This window comes from Schistocerca americana, chromosome X (assembly GCF_021461395.2).
Source record: "Schistocerca americana isolate TAMUIC-IGC-003095 chromosome X, iqSchAmer2.1, whole genome shotgun sequence".
Classification (NCBI taxonomy): domain Eukaryota; kingdom Metazoa; phylum Arthropoda; class Insecta; order Orthoptera; family Acrididae; genus Schistocerca; species Schistocerca americana.
Genome location: NC_060130.1, coordinates 986,195,889 through 986,208,875, shown reverse-complemented (window position 1 = coordinate 986,208,875; position 12,987 = coordinate 986,195,889).

The following is a 12,987-nucleotide window of genomic DNA, read 5'->3' as shown; positions in this document are numbered from 1 at the left end:
CATTCTTATCCATCATCCACCATACAGTCCCGATTTAGCCCCAACCGATTGTCATCTGTTTACTAAAAGACCACCTTCGCGGACTTTACTTTCAGCACGCCCTCATGTCTCAATAGTTATACATCCTCAATGACACAGAAAAAAAACAAAATTCTCATAAATGATAGGGGTATATTAGAGGACACTAACCGGTTTCTAGAATATGTGAATGTTGTCGCTTAAACAAAGGGGTAAACCATTTATTTCTGAATGGTAACCACTATTTGTATCTATCTTTTCTTGTCTGTGGGAAGAAGTGAACATCTTTATGTTCAAACCTGTTTCATTCCTTTCCTCTGAGCTTGATACAAAACCAGAGCTGATTGGACATAATGTAATGCAGAAAGTATTCGAGGTAATAAGCTTCAATTTTGACACACTTATTTTAGCCATCTCGCGTAGGTCTCTTGTCAATACAATACCATTTCCTTCTCAATGTCCTTACAAGCGTGAGTAATATATGCAGTCACATTCGCATTAATTATTGGCGTTTACTGTGTCACTTTCTCTTTTAAGGAAAACCAAAAATGCCGTCTTGAGACATAACTTCATGTTCTGCAGCCGGCTAAGTTATTGCACAATTGTCGACGATCTACCAACCATTGATTTACGGTCTGACTCACTTTCTGCACCTCGTGCGTAAAATTGCTGAGCAACCATCATGTTGAAACCTCATTATTCTCCGTCCTCGAGAACTATGTTTCTTAAGAAATACATATAATTCTTCTTTCGCAATTTTGTTTGTGTCTGCCCATTCCAAATTCCAGAACAATAAGAACCAACAAGTCTGTTTACTGACAAAGATTGGTGAAGTTCAATTTCCGCAATACCATTATTGATTTACCCAGCTCCCGTAATTCATGTTGTATCTATTGACCTCACCATGATTATTCGTGATTCATTCAGTTGTGAAGAATCATGGAAAAAAAATTGTGGCTCTACTTTGATTTCATCACAAGTTCATTGACCAATTATGTTGCGGTTAACGTAAATCATTCCCGTGAAGTTCCTGATCCACCGAAATACAAGGGCGAAGAATACGATATGCACGAGTAACATCTCAACAACTTATGCGATGGTTCACCACAACATCGTTAAACACCTCAATAGCAGTATTTTCTCCCATTACTGTTCTCCCACGTGTCATCTGACTCGGTTGTCCGCTTCCGCTGTTAGTATACTCCTTTAAAATTCGGTAAAAGAAAGCACGAGGTGATATTCGCGAGAACGTTTATCATAAAGCGTGACGGCTGTTGTGATGTTTCTTCCGGATTCGACATGTATTAAAATCATTTCAGAACTATTCCAGAACGCTGAAAGAATACAAAATATGCACTATTAGAAATTAATGACACTTTATTAGTTTCCAGTAATCACATAAACACAACCGCATCTGCTGAACAGAGATAGTACAGCCTACCATATAAACTCGTTTGTGCATGCGAACTTCCAACTTCAGTTCAGGAACTCATCTGAAAAAAAAGGCAGTCACACATATTCACTTTTCCTATAGAAGACGAGAGTGAGACCCCAAAGTACCTATTTTCTTTAAATCGACTGTCACATTATATCACTACAAATATTGTGATCTACACTGAAGAGCCAATGGAATTGGTAAACCACAAATCCTGCAGGGCTGCCCATAAATCCGTAGGAGTACGAGGGGATGTAGATCTTTTCTGAACAGCATGTTGCAAGACATCCCAGATATGCTCAATAATGTTCATGTCTGGGGAGCTTTGTGGCCAGCGAAAGTGTTTAAATTCAGAAAAGTGTTCCTCGAGTCACTCTGTAGCAATTCTGGACCTGTGTGATGTGGCATTGTCCTGCTGGAATTACCCAAGTCCGTCGGAATGCACAATGGACATTAATGGATGCCGGTGATCAGACGGGATGCTTACGTACGTGTCACCTGTCAGAGTCGTAACTAGAGACATCGGGGGTCTCATATCACTGCAACTGCTCACACCGCTCACCATTACAGAGCCTCCACCAGCTTGGACAGTCGCCTGCTGACACCCAAGGTCCAAGGCTTCATGAGGTAGTCTCCATAGGCGCACACATCCATCCGCTAGATACAATTTAAAATGAGACCTGTCCGACCAGGCAGCATGTTTCCAGTCATCAACAGTACAACGTTTTTGGACCCAGGCGAGGCGTTAAGGTTTGTATCATGCAGTCATCAAGGGGGTACATGAGTGGGCCTTGGGCTCCAAAAGCCCATATCGATGATGTTTCGTTTAATGGTTCGCACGCTGATGGTCCAGCCTTGAAACCTGCAGCAATTTGCGAAAGGAATGCACTTCTGTCATGTTGAACAATTCTCTTCAGTTCGTCCGTCCCATTCTTGCAGGATCTTTTTCCGACCACAGCGATGTCGGAGATTTGATATTTTACCAGATTACTGATATCCATGGTACACTCGTGAAAGGGTTGCACGTGAAAATCCTCACTTCATCTCTACATTAGAGATGCTGTGTCCCATAGTTCGTGCACCGACTACAACAGCACGTTCAGACTATGAGGTAACGGGCGAGTTGTGGCGTCCTGGAAATATTTTAAGTTCAGAGTTAGCGGCCACCGCTCGGGCCGCTCGGCAAGCCACCGCGTGATGCCGCACAACAGCCAATGCACATGGTCCAACCGAGTGCATGACTGCGTCGATGAAGGAGACACGCCAGGAGTGCCAAAGATGGTGGACTTTGTGAAACCTTAATGGCAGACATTTCACAATTCATATAGAAATTAATAGTAGCCAGAAGATATGTCAAAAAGAAACATGTGTATTACCATTGTTTGCACGATGATTCTGATGGTGTAATCAGTTTTTCAGTGTCTTTATTAGTTTAAAGTTTAGTATATGATGATAAATTATACACTACTGGCCACTAAAATTGCTACACCACGAAGATGACGTGCTACAGACGCGAATTTTAACCGGCAGGAAGAAGATGCTGTGATATTCTAATGATTAGCTTTTCTGAGCATTCACACAAGGTTGGCGCCGGTGGCGACACCTAGAACGTGCTGACATGAGGAAACTTTCGAACCGACTTCTAATACACAAACAGCAGTTGACCGGCGTTGCCTGGCGAAACGTTGGTGTGATGCCTCGTGTGAGAAGGAGAAATGCATACCATCACGTTTCCGACTTTGATAAAGGTCGGATTGTAGCCTATCACGATTGCGGTTTATCATATCGCGACATTGCTGCTCGAGTTGGTCGAGATCCAATGACTGTTAGCAGAATATCGAATCGGTGGGTTCAGGAGGGTAATACGAAACGTCATGCTGGATCCCAATGGCCTTGTATCACTAGCAGTCGAGATGACAGGCATCTTATCCACATGGCTGTAACGGATCGTGCAGCCACGTCTCGAACCCTGAGTCAACAGATGGGGACGTTTGCAAGACAACAACCATCTGCACGAACAGTTCGACGACGTTTGCAGCAGCGTGGACTGTCACCTTGGAGACCATGGCTGCGGTTACCCTTGATGCTGCATCACAGAGAGGAGTGCCTGCGATGGCGTACTCTGTAACGCCGGAAATGCATATCCTCCTATTTCAATCTATTGTACTATAAATTTTATCCTTATTTTGTTACCTGAAGATATGACAGTCGTAAATATTTCGGTAAGAAAGTTAAGTGACCTTCACGTAATGCGTCGTGGACACCCAGCTGTACCACCTGCCTGGAAAAAAGCCGTTAGTGTGTGCCTTTCAGAGGCACAGGTGGAAAAAAAAGAGGCCGTTATCCTCGCTATTGACATTTCTTTGTAGAAAGCATCGCAAATACGACACGCTCATTATGTGGAAACATGATTACTTGTACTTTGTGCTACTTACTGAAACGCTTATGAATTGATGGGAAATATTCGTACATCTGTACACCTGATTATGACAAGTGTCTCTCTACGAGAATTAAGAGAAATTCTACTGACTTATGAAATGCGACATAGCTGTTGACTGATGTTTTATGCTTTGGTTTGCGTAATTGGTTATTTCATTTGATATCTGTTTTCCAGCTGTGTTGCAGCATTGGTTTTATAAAATAAAATTAAATGCATTTGCTAATGTGAACACTTTCTGTCAACAGATCTATTAAATAATTACTTTATGATCCACATTCTTCGAAAAAGGAGCTCTTGGAATGGAAAGAACAATTAGAAGGGACTAATAACAGTAACTGCATATATAATTTTCTTTTCAAGTACTTGGTAATTTTTTGTAGAATTAGGTTTTGTGGTGGATCACTTGTCTTTAGTGTACTATTTTTTCTGCTTGAGCTATGTCATGTTTAGATATAAGTTACTGCATTTGCTGCTGCTGTTTGCCAGGCATAGTACTACTTAATTTCACTTTACATTACTCTGTTAAGCCAGTTTTACTACGAATTTATTTTTCTTGTTTGCTGCGCATTGCCTTATATTAGTTGTAATATTGCATTTGCTTTGCTAATTTATGCTGCTTGCTTTGCCATTTGTATTTTTTATCATTGCTGTTTGTGTTAATTGTTTTGTGCTGCTGCATTGCCTCGTTCCTTAGTTTAGCATCTGAGCTCAGTAGATTTAAGTTAGTTTAAGAGGGGGTAGACTATATAAGAGAATGAATTGCGATGAATTGGAAGAAATGCATTGAGAAGTTATACGAAAAAAGTACAGAAGGCAGGTATAGGTAGGATTTTCTTGGAAATAAATGATGAGGTAAGATACTGGAAAATAAATAATGAGGTAAGAAATATGTTAACATATTAATACAGAAAGCATGCTTGGATAGGATTATTTTTGGTGGAAACAAATGTTGAAATAAGACGAAAGATCTATGGAATGAAGTTTTCGGTTGGACTTTAGTACCAAATGTCACACTGAAAACAAACCCTGTCCTGTATTTTTGTGTTATTACACTATGTGAATTTGTGTTTTACCTGTCTTAATGTGTTTAGCTAATAAGAATTATGTTGTAGAATTTTTCTGATAATATGTTATTTTCTTTGTAAAGATGTTTAGACATTATTTATTCTGTTCTGTTTTAATACTCATGTGTGAAGTTGATGTTTCGAAAGTTATTTGATCTTTTATGTATGTACTCATGTCATAATTCCTGTAACACTGATGTATATGTTATTTCGATTCTTTTGTAAAGCCTGTACTACAAATGTTATCTGTATTGTTATGCTCTTTAATGATGTATTTGGTACCTTTGTAATTGTATTCTTATGTTATAAAATTGTAATTGACACCAGTTCATCATATTATTAACTTGTGAGTACCTTTTCACTGCACACGTTTCTGTTGGTCATACTATATGGACAATATTTGAGAAGTAGGGACTCTTAGTGTTTGCACGTGTGTTAATAATTCAGCAAGGGACTGGATAACAGCATTTCTGGTTCTAAGGACAATTCCAAAAACTGTGTGCACAAGTGGTGGTTTATGGACTTGCTATATTCTCCGCAAGACTCTTCTATGGTGATTGTGCACCTGCACAGTCGCAACAGATGGCTGCTGGCCGTCTCTACAAGGACTACAGTGGGTCTGCATTTTTGATGGCCCACCAATACCATTATTTCTACAAGGACTGCAGTAGGTCTGCTCTGTGATGACCTACCTACCAATATTTTTCAAAAGTTCGACTGACTCTGCTGTGGGTTTGCTCTGTTGTGGCCCATTACCTATCTGCATGTCAAGAGTCAGCACTGTCTTTCCGTCGGACGGACAACACTACTTCTTCAAGACTGCATGGAAATCCACTACTTCCGTGTGCATTCTCTTTTACTGCTCAGACTTCGAGAAAAACACTGCAATTTTACTGTGATGAACGATCAGGACTGTCTTTATGGAATGTGAGAAAATTTTAGCTTTTGACCAACATTGTATCGATAAATGTGTGCATTTCATTTCTTTGTTATTGTAATTATGAAAAAATTTTTCAAATCTGTATTGGCCACTGCCCAAAACAATTTGTAAAATTTTTTGTGGGGAGCATGGGGGCTATGTAATTAGGCTGTTTAGGTTTTTATATTGGTAACGCCACGTAGCGCTCTGTATGAAAATCACTGGCTGTGCTGTGTGCAGTCTTTGGCTAGTTTGCATTGTTGTCTGCCATTGTAGTGTTGGGCAGCTGGATGTGAACAGCGCGTAGCGTTACGTAGTTGGAGGTGAGCCGCCGGCAGTGGTGGATGTGGGGAGAGAGATGGCGGAGTTGTGAAATTTGTAAGGCTGGATGTCATGAACTGCTATATACATGATGACTTTTGAACACTATTGAGGTAAATACATTGTTTGTGCTCTATCAAAATGTTTCATTTGCTGACTATGCCTATCAGTAGTTAGTGCCTTCAGTAGTGTGAATCTTTTATTTAGCTGGCAGTAGTGGCGCTCGCTGTATTGCAGTAGTTCGAGTAACGAAGATTTTTGTGAGGTAAGTGATTTGTGAAAGGTATAGGTTAATGTTAGTCAGGGCCATTCTTTTGTAGGGATTTATGAAAGTCAGATTGCGTTGTGCAAAAAATATTGTGTGTCAGTTTAAACACAGTCATGTATAATTTTTCTAAGGGGACGTTTCTATATATATATATATATATATATATATATATATATATATATATATATATATATGCATTATGTCAAGGTATAATTGGTTTGTTTTGTAAATATTATTTGTATTTTTACGCTGGGTCATGCCTAGGGAAAAGTATGCTATCGAACGATTACATCGATAGCTCGTCTGGAGAACCAAAGTGCTTAGGATCTTTGGTAGGGTTAATTCTGCCGCATGGAGCGTGGGCATAGAGAGTCTGGCTGGAGTAGGGCGGTGGAACAGGTGTTGTGTGACGCTCCCGCGAGTTGCCGCGCTTTCGGGGTTTGGCAGCATGTAATTGCGCTCGACTTGCTATGATAGTTTCTGACACGGTGTCGCGGACGGGAAGCATTAGCTGGCGCACATCAAGAGCCCGTTTTCGCCTGGTGCCCGTGTCGAGAAGAAGGCGCGCCAACATCCAGCTTCTGCAACAGCGACGGCAGACAATGAGTGACTGTCGCCACCTCCTCGATCGACGACTTCAAACCTTCAATCAACCAACAAGGAAGACTAAAAGCACGTAAAGTTTTAGAACTGTATGGCAGACCTCAGCTTTTCAAACTGTTGCATCAAAAAATACAGCAACTTAGCATGAACCTTTGTTGCTCATTGTCCCAATTGCATTACCAAGCAGCCTTTTCTGGAATGAACCCGAGTGTCGTTGAAATTCATACGCCAGCGTTAAAGTAACATCATTCCATTTCACTGCTTTAATTTCAAAGTTCAGTTAAGGTATTCATATCAGGCTACAATATTTAGATTACACAAGCACAATTTAAGAGTGCGTGTTTTGTTACCATATTTTAGCTTACCTGTGACTGCAGCTCAGCTTGGTACGTACTAAATCTTACTACTGTTAATTGTTCAGAATCATTTAATTCAAGTTCAAAGTTAAATCTCTTATTTCTAAATTACGTAGAGTCAAGTAGCTTTTGAAATGATTGTTGAGGTAGCCCAAGACTAACCTTGTTTTACTGAATTTCGTAGTGCTTCAGAAACAAAGCTCACTGTTAATTTCATTTACTAAATTAATTTTCAATTATCTGGTTTTATTAATTCCTTTGCTAAATTAAGTCAGAGTGTAGCGAAATTTATTACTTCTGACAAACATTCAGTTTTCACACAGCACGTGTCAACCTTCAGTTGCCACGCTTTTAGTGATAATTATATGTGCATTAATCCTTAATTTTCAGTTATTATAGTAGTTGTCCATAGGACTGGCGACCGTAATTTCCCCCAAATCTCAAATATCTAATTAACGCTAATTAATTGTTAACGTAACGACCGCACATTTACTTTCTTTATTAATTTTGCCCTTTTCTCAAAGTTAATTTTTACCAATTTCATTTGCATTTTTCCTTTCATTTAGATGTAACCCTTTCCTGACTCTTTACTGACAAATTAACTTCGGTGACGATTGCTTTTCCCAAATTTCCATAAGGTACACGCGGTTTAATTTTTCACTGTCATTGAGGTCGATAAGTGAGGGGGAGGTTACAACTCAACGACGAACCTGGGTGCACGAATGGCAAAACGTCATTTTTTCGGATGAATCCAGCTTCTGTTTACAGCATTATGATGGCCGCATCCGTGTTTGGCGACATTACGGTGAACGCTCATTGGAAGCGTGCATTCGTCATCGTCATACTGGCGTATCACCCGGCGTGATGGTATGGGGTACGATTGGTTACACGACTCGATCACCTCTTGTTCGGCTTCACGGCACTTTGAACAGTGGACGTTGCATTTCAGATGTGTTACGCCCCGTGGCTCTACCCTTCATTCGATCCCTGCGAAACCCTACATTTCAGCAGGATAATGCACGATCGCATGTTGCAGGTCCTGTACGGGCCTTTCTGGATACAGAAAGTGTTCGTCTGCTGCCCTGGCCAGTACATTCTCCAGATTTCTCACCAATTGAAAACGTCTGGTCAATGATGGGCGAGCAACTGGCTCGTCACAATACGCCAGTCCCTACTCTTGATGAACTGTGGTATCGTGTTGAAGCTGTATGGGCAGCCGTATCTGTACACACCATCCAAGCTCTGTTTGAACCAATACCCAGGCGTAACAAGGCTGCTATTACGGCCAGAGGTGGTGGTGCTGGGTACTGATTTCTCAGGATCTATGCACCCAAATTGCGTGAAAATGTAATCAGATGTCAGTTCTAGTATAATATATTTGTCCAATGAATACCGGTTTATCATCTGCATTTCTTCTTTGTGTAGCAATTTTAGTGGCCAGTAGTGTATAAGTAGCACCCAGCAACGAATTTCCGAAATCTGAATGGTTCATCCGATTTTGTCGATTGATGTGTCTTTAGAAAGCTGTTAGTGTAAACCTAAATTGGTATAAACTACAGGCATGTAACTTGAATAGTACATGAGTTATTAGAGGTCAAAGTGGCCGATTACTATCGATCGCGTCAGGCCATAAGTACTTCACAGTAACACGAAAAAACGGTAGCAGAATGCTTATAAATATATTTATTCATCTATGTCTATGTTTATATCCGATGTATACTACTCATGAAGAAACTGGTCAGTTATTTACTGTGTTTTAGAAAGCACAGAGACTCTAGGCTGCTGGCTTACTTATGTTCTGTTCCTTTGATATACGTTTATTTGAAGTGTTTACTTATTTAATAATGTATGTTAGAACGTGTTTATGGTCCAGCCGTAGGATTATTGATTGAATTTCAAATTATTTAAATTTAAACCCAGTATTTCGAATGTGTTTCATTATGTTTGTGAGTGTGTTTTGGCTTGGAGACAGGGTGGGTGCGCTCTAGCCAGTCACAGCGATCGTTTCAAAAAGGACATGTGGAGACTGTGTGGAAACGGGGAGTTTGGGACAGTACGGGAGAGGACACGAGAGAGTCCTGGACAGTATGGCGCAACGAACGCACAGTGGCGGGATACACTTGGAGAGTGGAGGAGTTTGCGCGTGGTCACCGGGGATAGAAATATTTCGTAGTGCGGACTTGTGCACTTGTGAGACTACCGTGGCTTCTGCAGTGAAGTCATAGTATGCTTTTAGAAGTGAATATCTCGCGAGCTATGTTGTTGTTCGTAACTAATTACGTGAAATAGGAATCTATTGTTTCCCTGTTCTTCTACTTATATTTCATTTAATTGCTGGACCATCGACACCAATAAGTGTTTTTCAGTAATAAAGAGCATTCTTAAAGGTACTTCTGCTATCGTACCCATCATTTAAAGTTGTTAAAATAGTACCTGCAGAATTTACTTCAATGTAATATTTCATTTATAAATTTCTGTATAACATTCAACATTCGCAATTGCCGAGTGGTAGGAATCTTCGACCATACGATTCATGTGTGTATTCATATTGTATACTGTAGACTCAGCAGTCTTTGGCTTGTAATGCAGCAACTACGTATTCCAGACCCTAGACAACTAACCAAAACTTTTAATATTTCAACTTCGAGTTAGAGGGTACGTAGTTGAGGGCCAATCACACCACTCATAATTTCTTTAATTTGAAATCCCGCAAGACTCACATAAATCTTGATAACCTGCCACTGTGGCAGCAGTAAGCGATCTAACAACTGCATCAGAGACTTGTTGTCTTGTACGGGCGTTGCCGACCGCAGCACCGTATTCTGATTGTTTGCATATCTCTGTATTTGAGTACGCTTGCCCATACCTGTTTCTTTGGTGCTTCAGTATAGCAGGCCCCTCTCATTGATACCAACGGGTTTACCTACACAGTTTTCTAGAAGGAGGCGTAGGTCTACAGACATTTTAATGTTTGTAGTTAAATGACACACCACATATGTAAACAGCAGATAAATACGTCCAAAATGTATATTCCTATAGTATCCACGGTCTACTTCGTTTTTGCCGACACAAGCAAACTACTTTGCAACTTAAGAGAGTTATTTCCTCTGAGCCCTCAACCAGTTTATGTTCTCCCATTTTGCTGCTGTTATGGCTTGTTTTGGCGTGTATCTGCTCTTTCATATCTTGCTGAGAACGTTACATGCGTCACTCATCTATAGTCTAATAGAGCACTCATTTCCGTCCACTTAATTCCGGATGAAGATGTCAGGCAGCGTGGGTTGCTGTGTAGGCGACATTGTCTGCTGCAGATGTCATTTACTGTGGAATGCAGTGCAGCCAACCGCACTGATTTTCCAATAGTCGCGCTTGAGTCTCAAGAGGGCTTAACAAGGCGGAGGACCCTTCCCTTCCCTCTTCCCTTTGTGACGTTCTAACCGTGCTTGGCGTATATGACACCGTAACTTTGCAGAAATCACCGTTCGATGTTTTGGCCGCACAAAGCTTTGTAACAAGCTGAAGTAGTTGTCCCACTACTTAACAAACCGCCAGTTAATTCTCTATACACAGAACACTCCACGCTGGACCTATAATTGTGTAGGAATGCACAATCCATTAATCAGTTGCACAGCACACAGAGAATGCCAAACTGTCATTTACGAACGATTCTGTGACCTGATTATACATCCTGTGAAGAGCTTCTGAGAACCTAACTGCGTAGATATCAACATCCGATAATTTGGCATCACAAAGCTCTGTAACAAGCTGAAGTAGTTGTCTCACCACTCAACAGACCGTCGGATGGTTCTGTATACACAGAACTCTCCACGCTGGATCTATAACCGTGTAGGAATGCGCAATGCATTGATCAGTTGCAGAATGCTCAGAGAATACCAATTTGCTGTTTACAAATGACTTTGTTACCTCATTATATTTCGTGTCAGGTTCCTTACAGTGCAATAACCGGCAGGATTGCGCTAGTTGTTTTTTTGTTTGTTTTTGTTTTTTTCTAGTTTGGCATGGGATACTCGTTTAAGGAATTCCCATACAAACAACAGTAAGGACTCCCCATACGATACCAAGGTTAGTGTTACAACCTAGAAATATTACACAGGTTTTTAAGATTCATTTTCAAGCTCGGCAGTTTATTTATTAAATAAAATAAATTTTAATCTAAAAGCTTTTTATGCCTACATCACAATTTTCAGTATATAATTATGGACGATGACTAGTTTTGGTTGTTTTCTACAACCACCTTTGGACCATAGTCCCACAATATGGCGATAATATAAAACGGACATAGCCATTTGCATTAGTTAAACTTGCATCACATGCCCGTGGTCTGAAACTGTACAGCAGGTATTATCCTTCAAATTCCAATGTTCAAATGTGTGTGAAATCTTAACTGCTAAGGTCATCAGTCCCTAAGCTTACACACTACTTAACCTAAATTATCCTAAGGACAAACACACACACCCATGCCCGAGGGAGGACTCGCGCCTCCGCCGGGACCAGCCACACGGGGGTATTATAGTGAGAACAATATATGCAACGGCAAAAGAACAAAGTTTCTGAAAACAGCCCCAAATCGTACTTTGTGTTTTTTATTTTTGTACTTTAAACGTAAGTTTAAGTACTGTAGTGCAGCCAGTTTAATCTTTAGAGCTACCAGCCAGCTTTAAGCGCAATCTCTAATGCTGTTAGCCAGCTTTTAGCAGTAAATCCTTATGATGCTCTTGTTAATTTGAAGAGCGAAACCTGTAAATAAAAAAGTGCGACTTGTGGCTGTCGCTCCCCCTGCAGGCAGTGCCTGATATTGGTACAACAACTGTCAGCTGCTCGGTAGCCCGGCTTACAAATGAATGATCCAGCATGGCATATAAATTAGTCATCTTCATAAAATGTGCACAAGTTGAAGATTAAAAGTAAAATGCTGCAAGTTCAACCTGCCTGTCAAGACATGTCAAATGTACTAATTGTTGTCGCTATGCGATATCTCTATAAGTGTTCTCCTATATAAGGTAAATACGCAGAACTCTTAAATCAATTACAAGCATTCCACAGGAGCTAAATAGGCACTCGTAACACGAGACACATCTTGGAAATAAGGTTACCTATCTAGTCACTAATAAGACTGAGACGAAAAGAACCAGCTTCAAACATTCTGAAGAATGGCAACAAACGTGTCAGGCACAAAATCAATTCATAGGAAACAAACAAGTACTAAAAAATAGCAAGAGGCACTAACATTGGCTACAGAGACATCTAATTTTTAAAAGGAACCTTCATCTTCTTCTTGAAACAGAAAAAATAAACCACTAATAAGTTCTGTTTACTACATAAATCGCACCATGTCAAGTCATAATGAAATTCCTCCAGAAGTGTATTCATCATGGTAAGCACCACAAATTAATAATACGTAAATTACAGATATTACGTACAAACACTCTGAGAAGACAGGCAATAACAATAGAAATAAAAAAAGTGATGATAAGCGAAAAGTTAATTGAAGGAATATGAGAAAGACTGATTTTACGTTAATATTCGAAATTTAGAGACATGT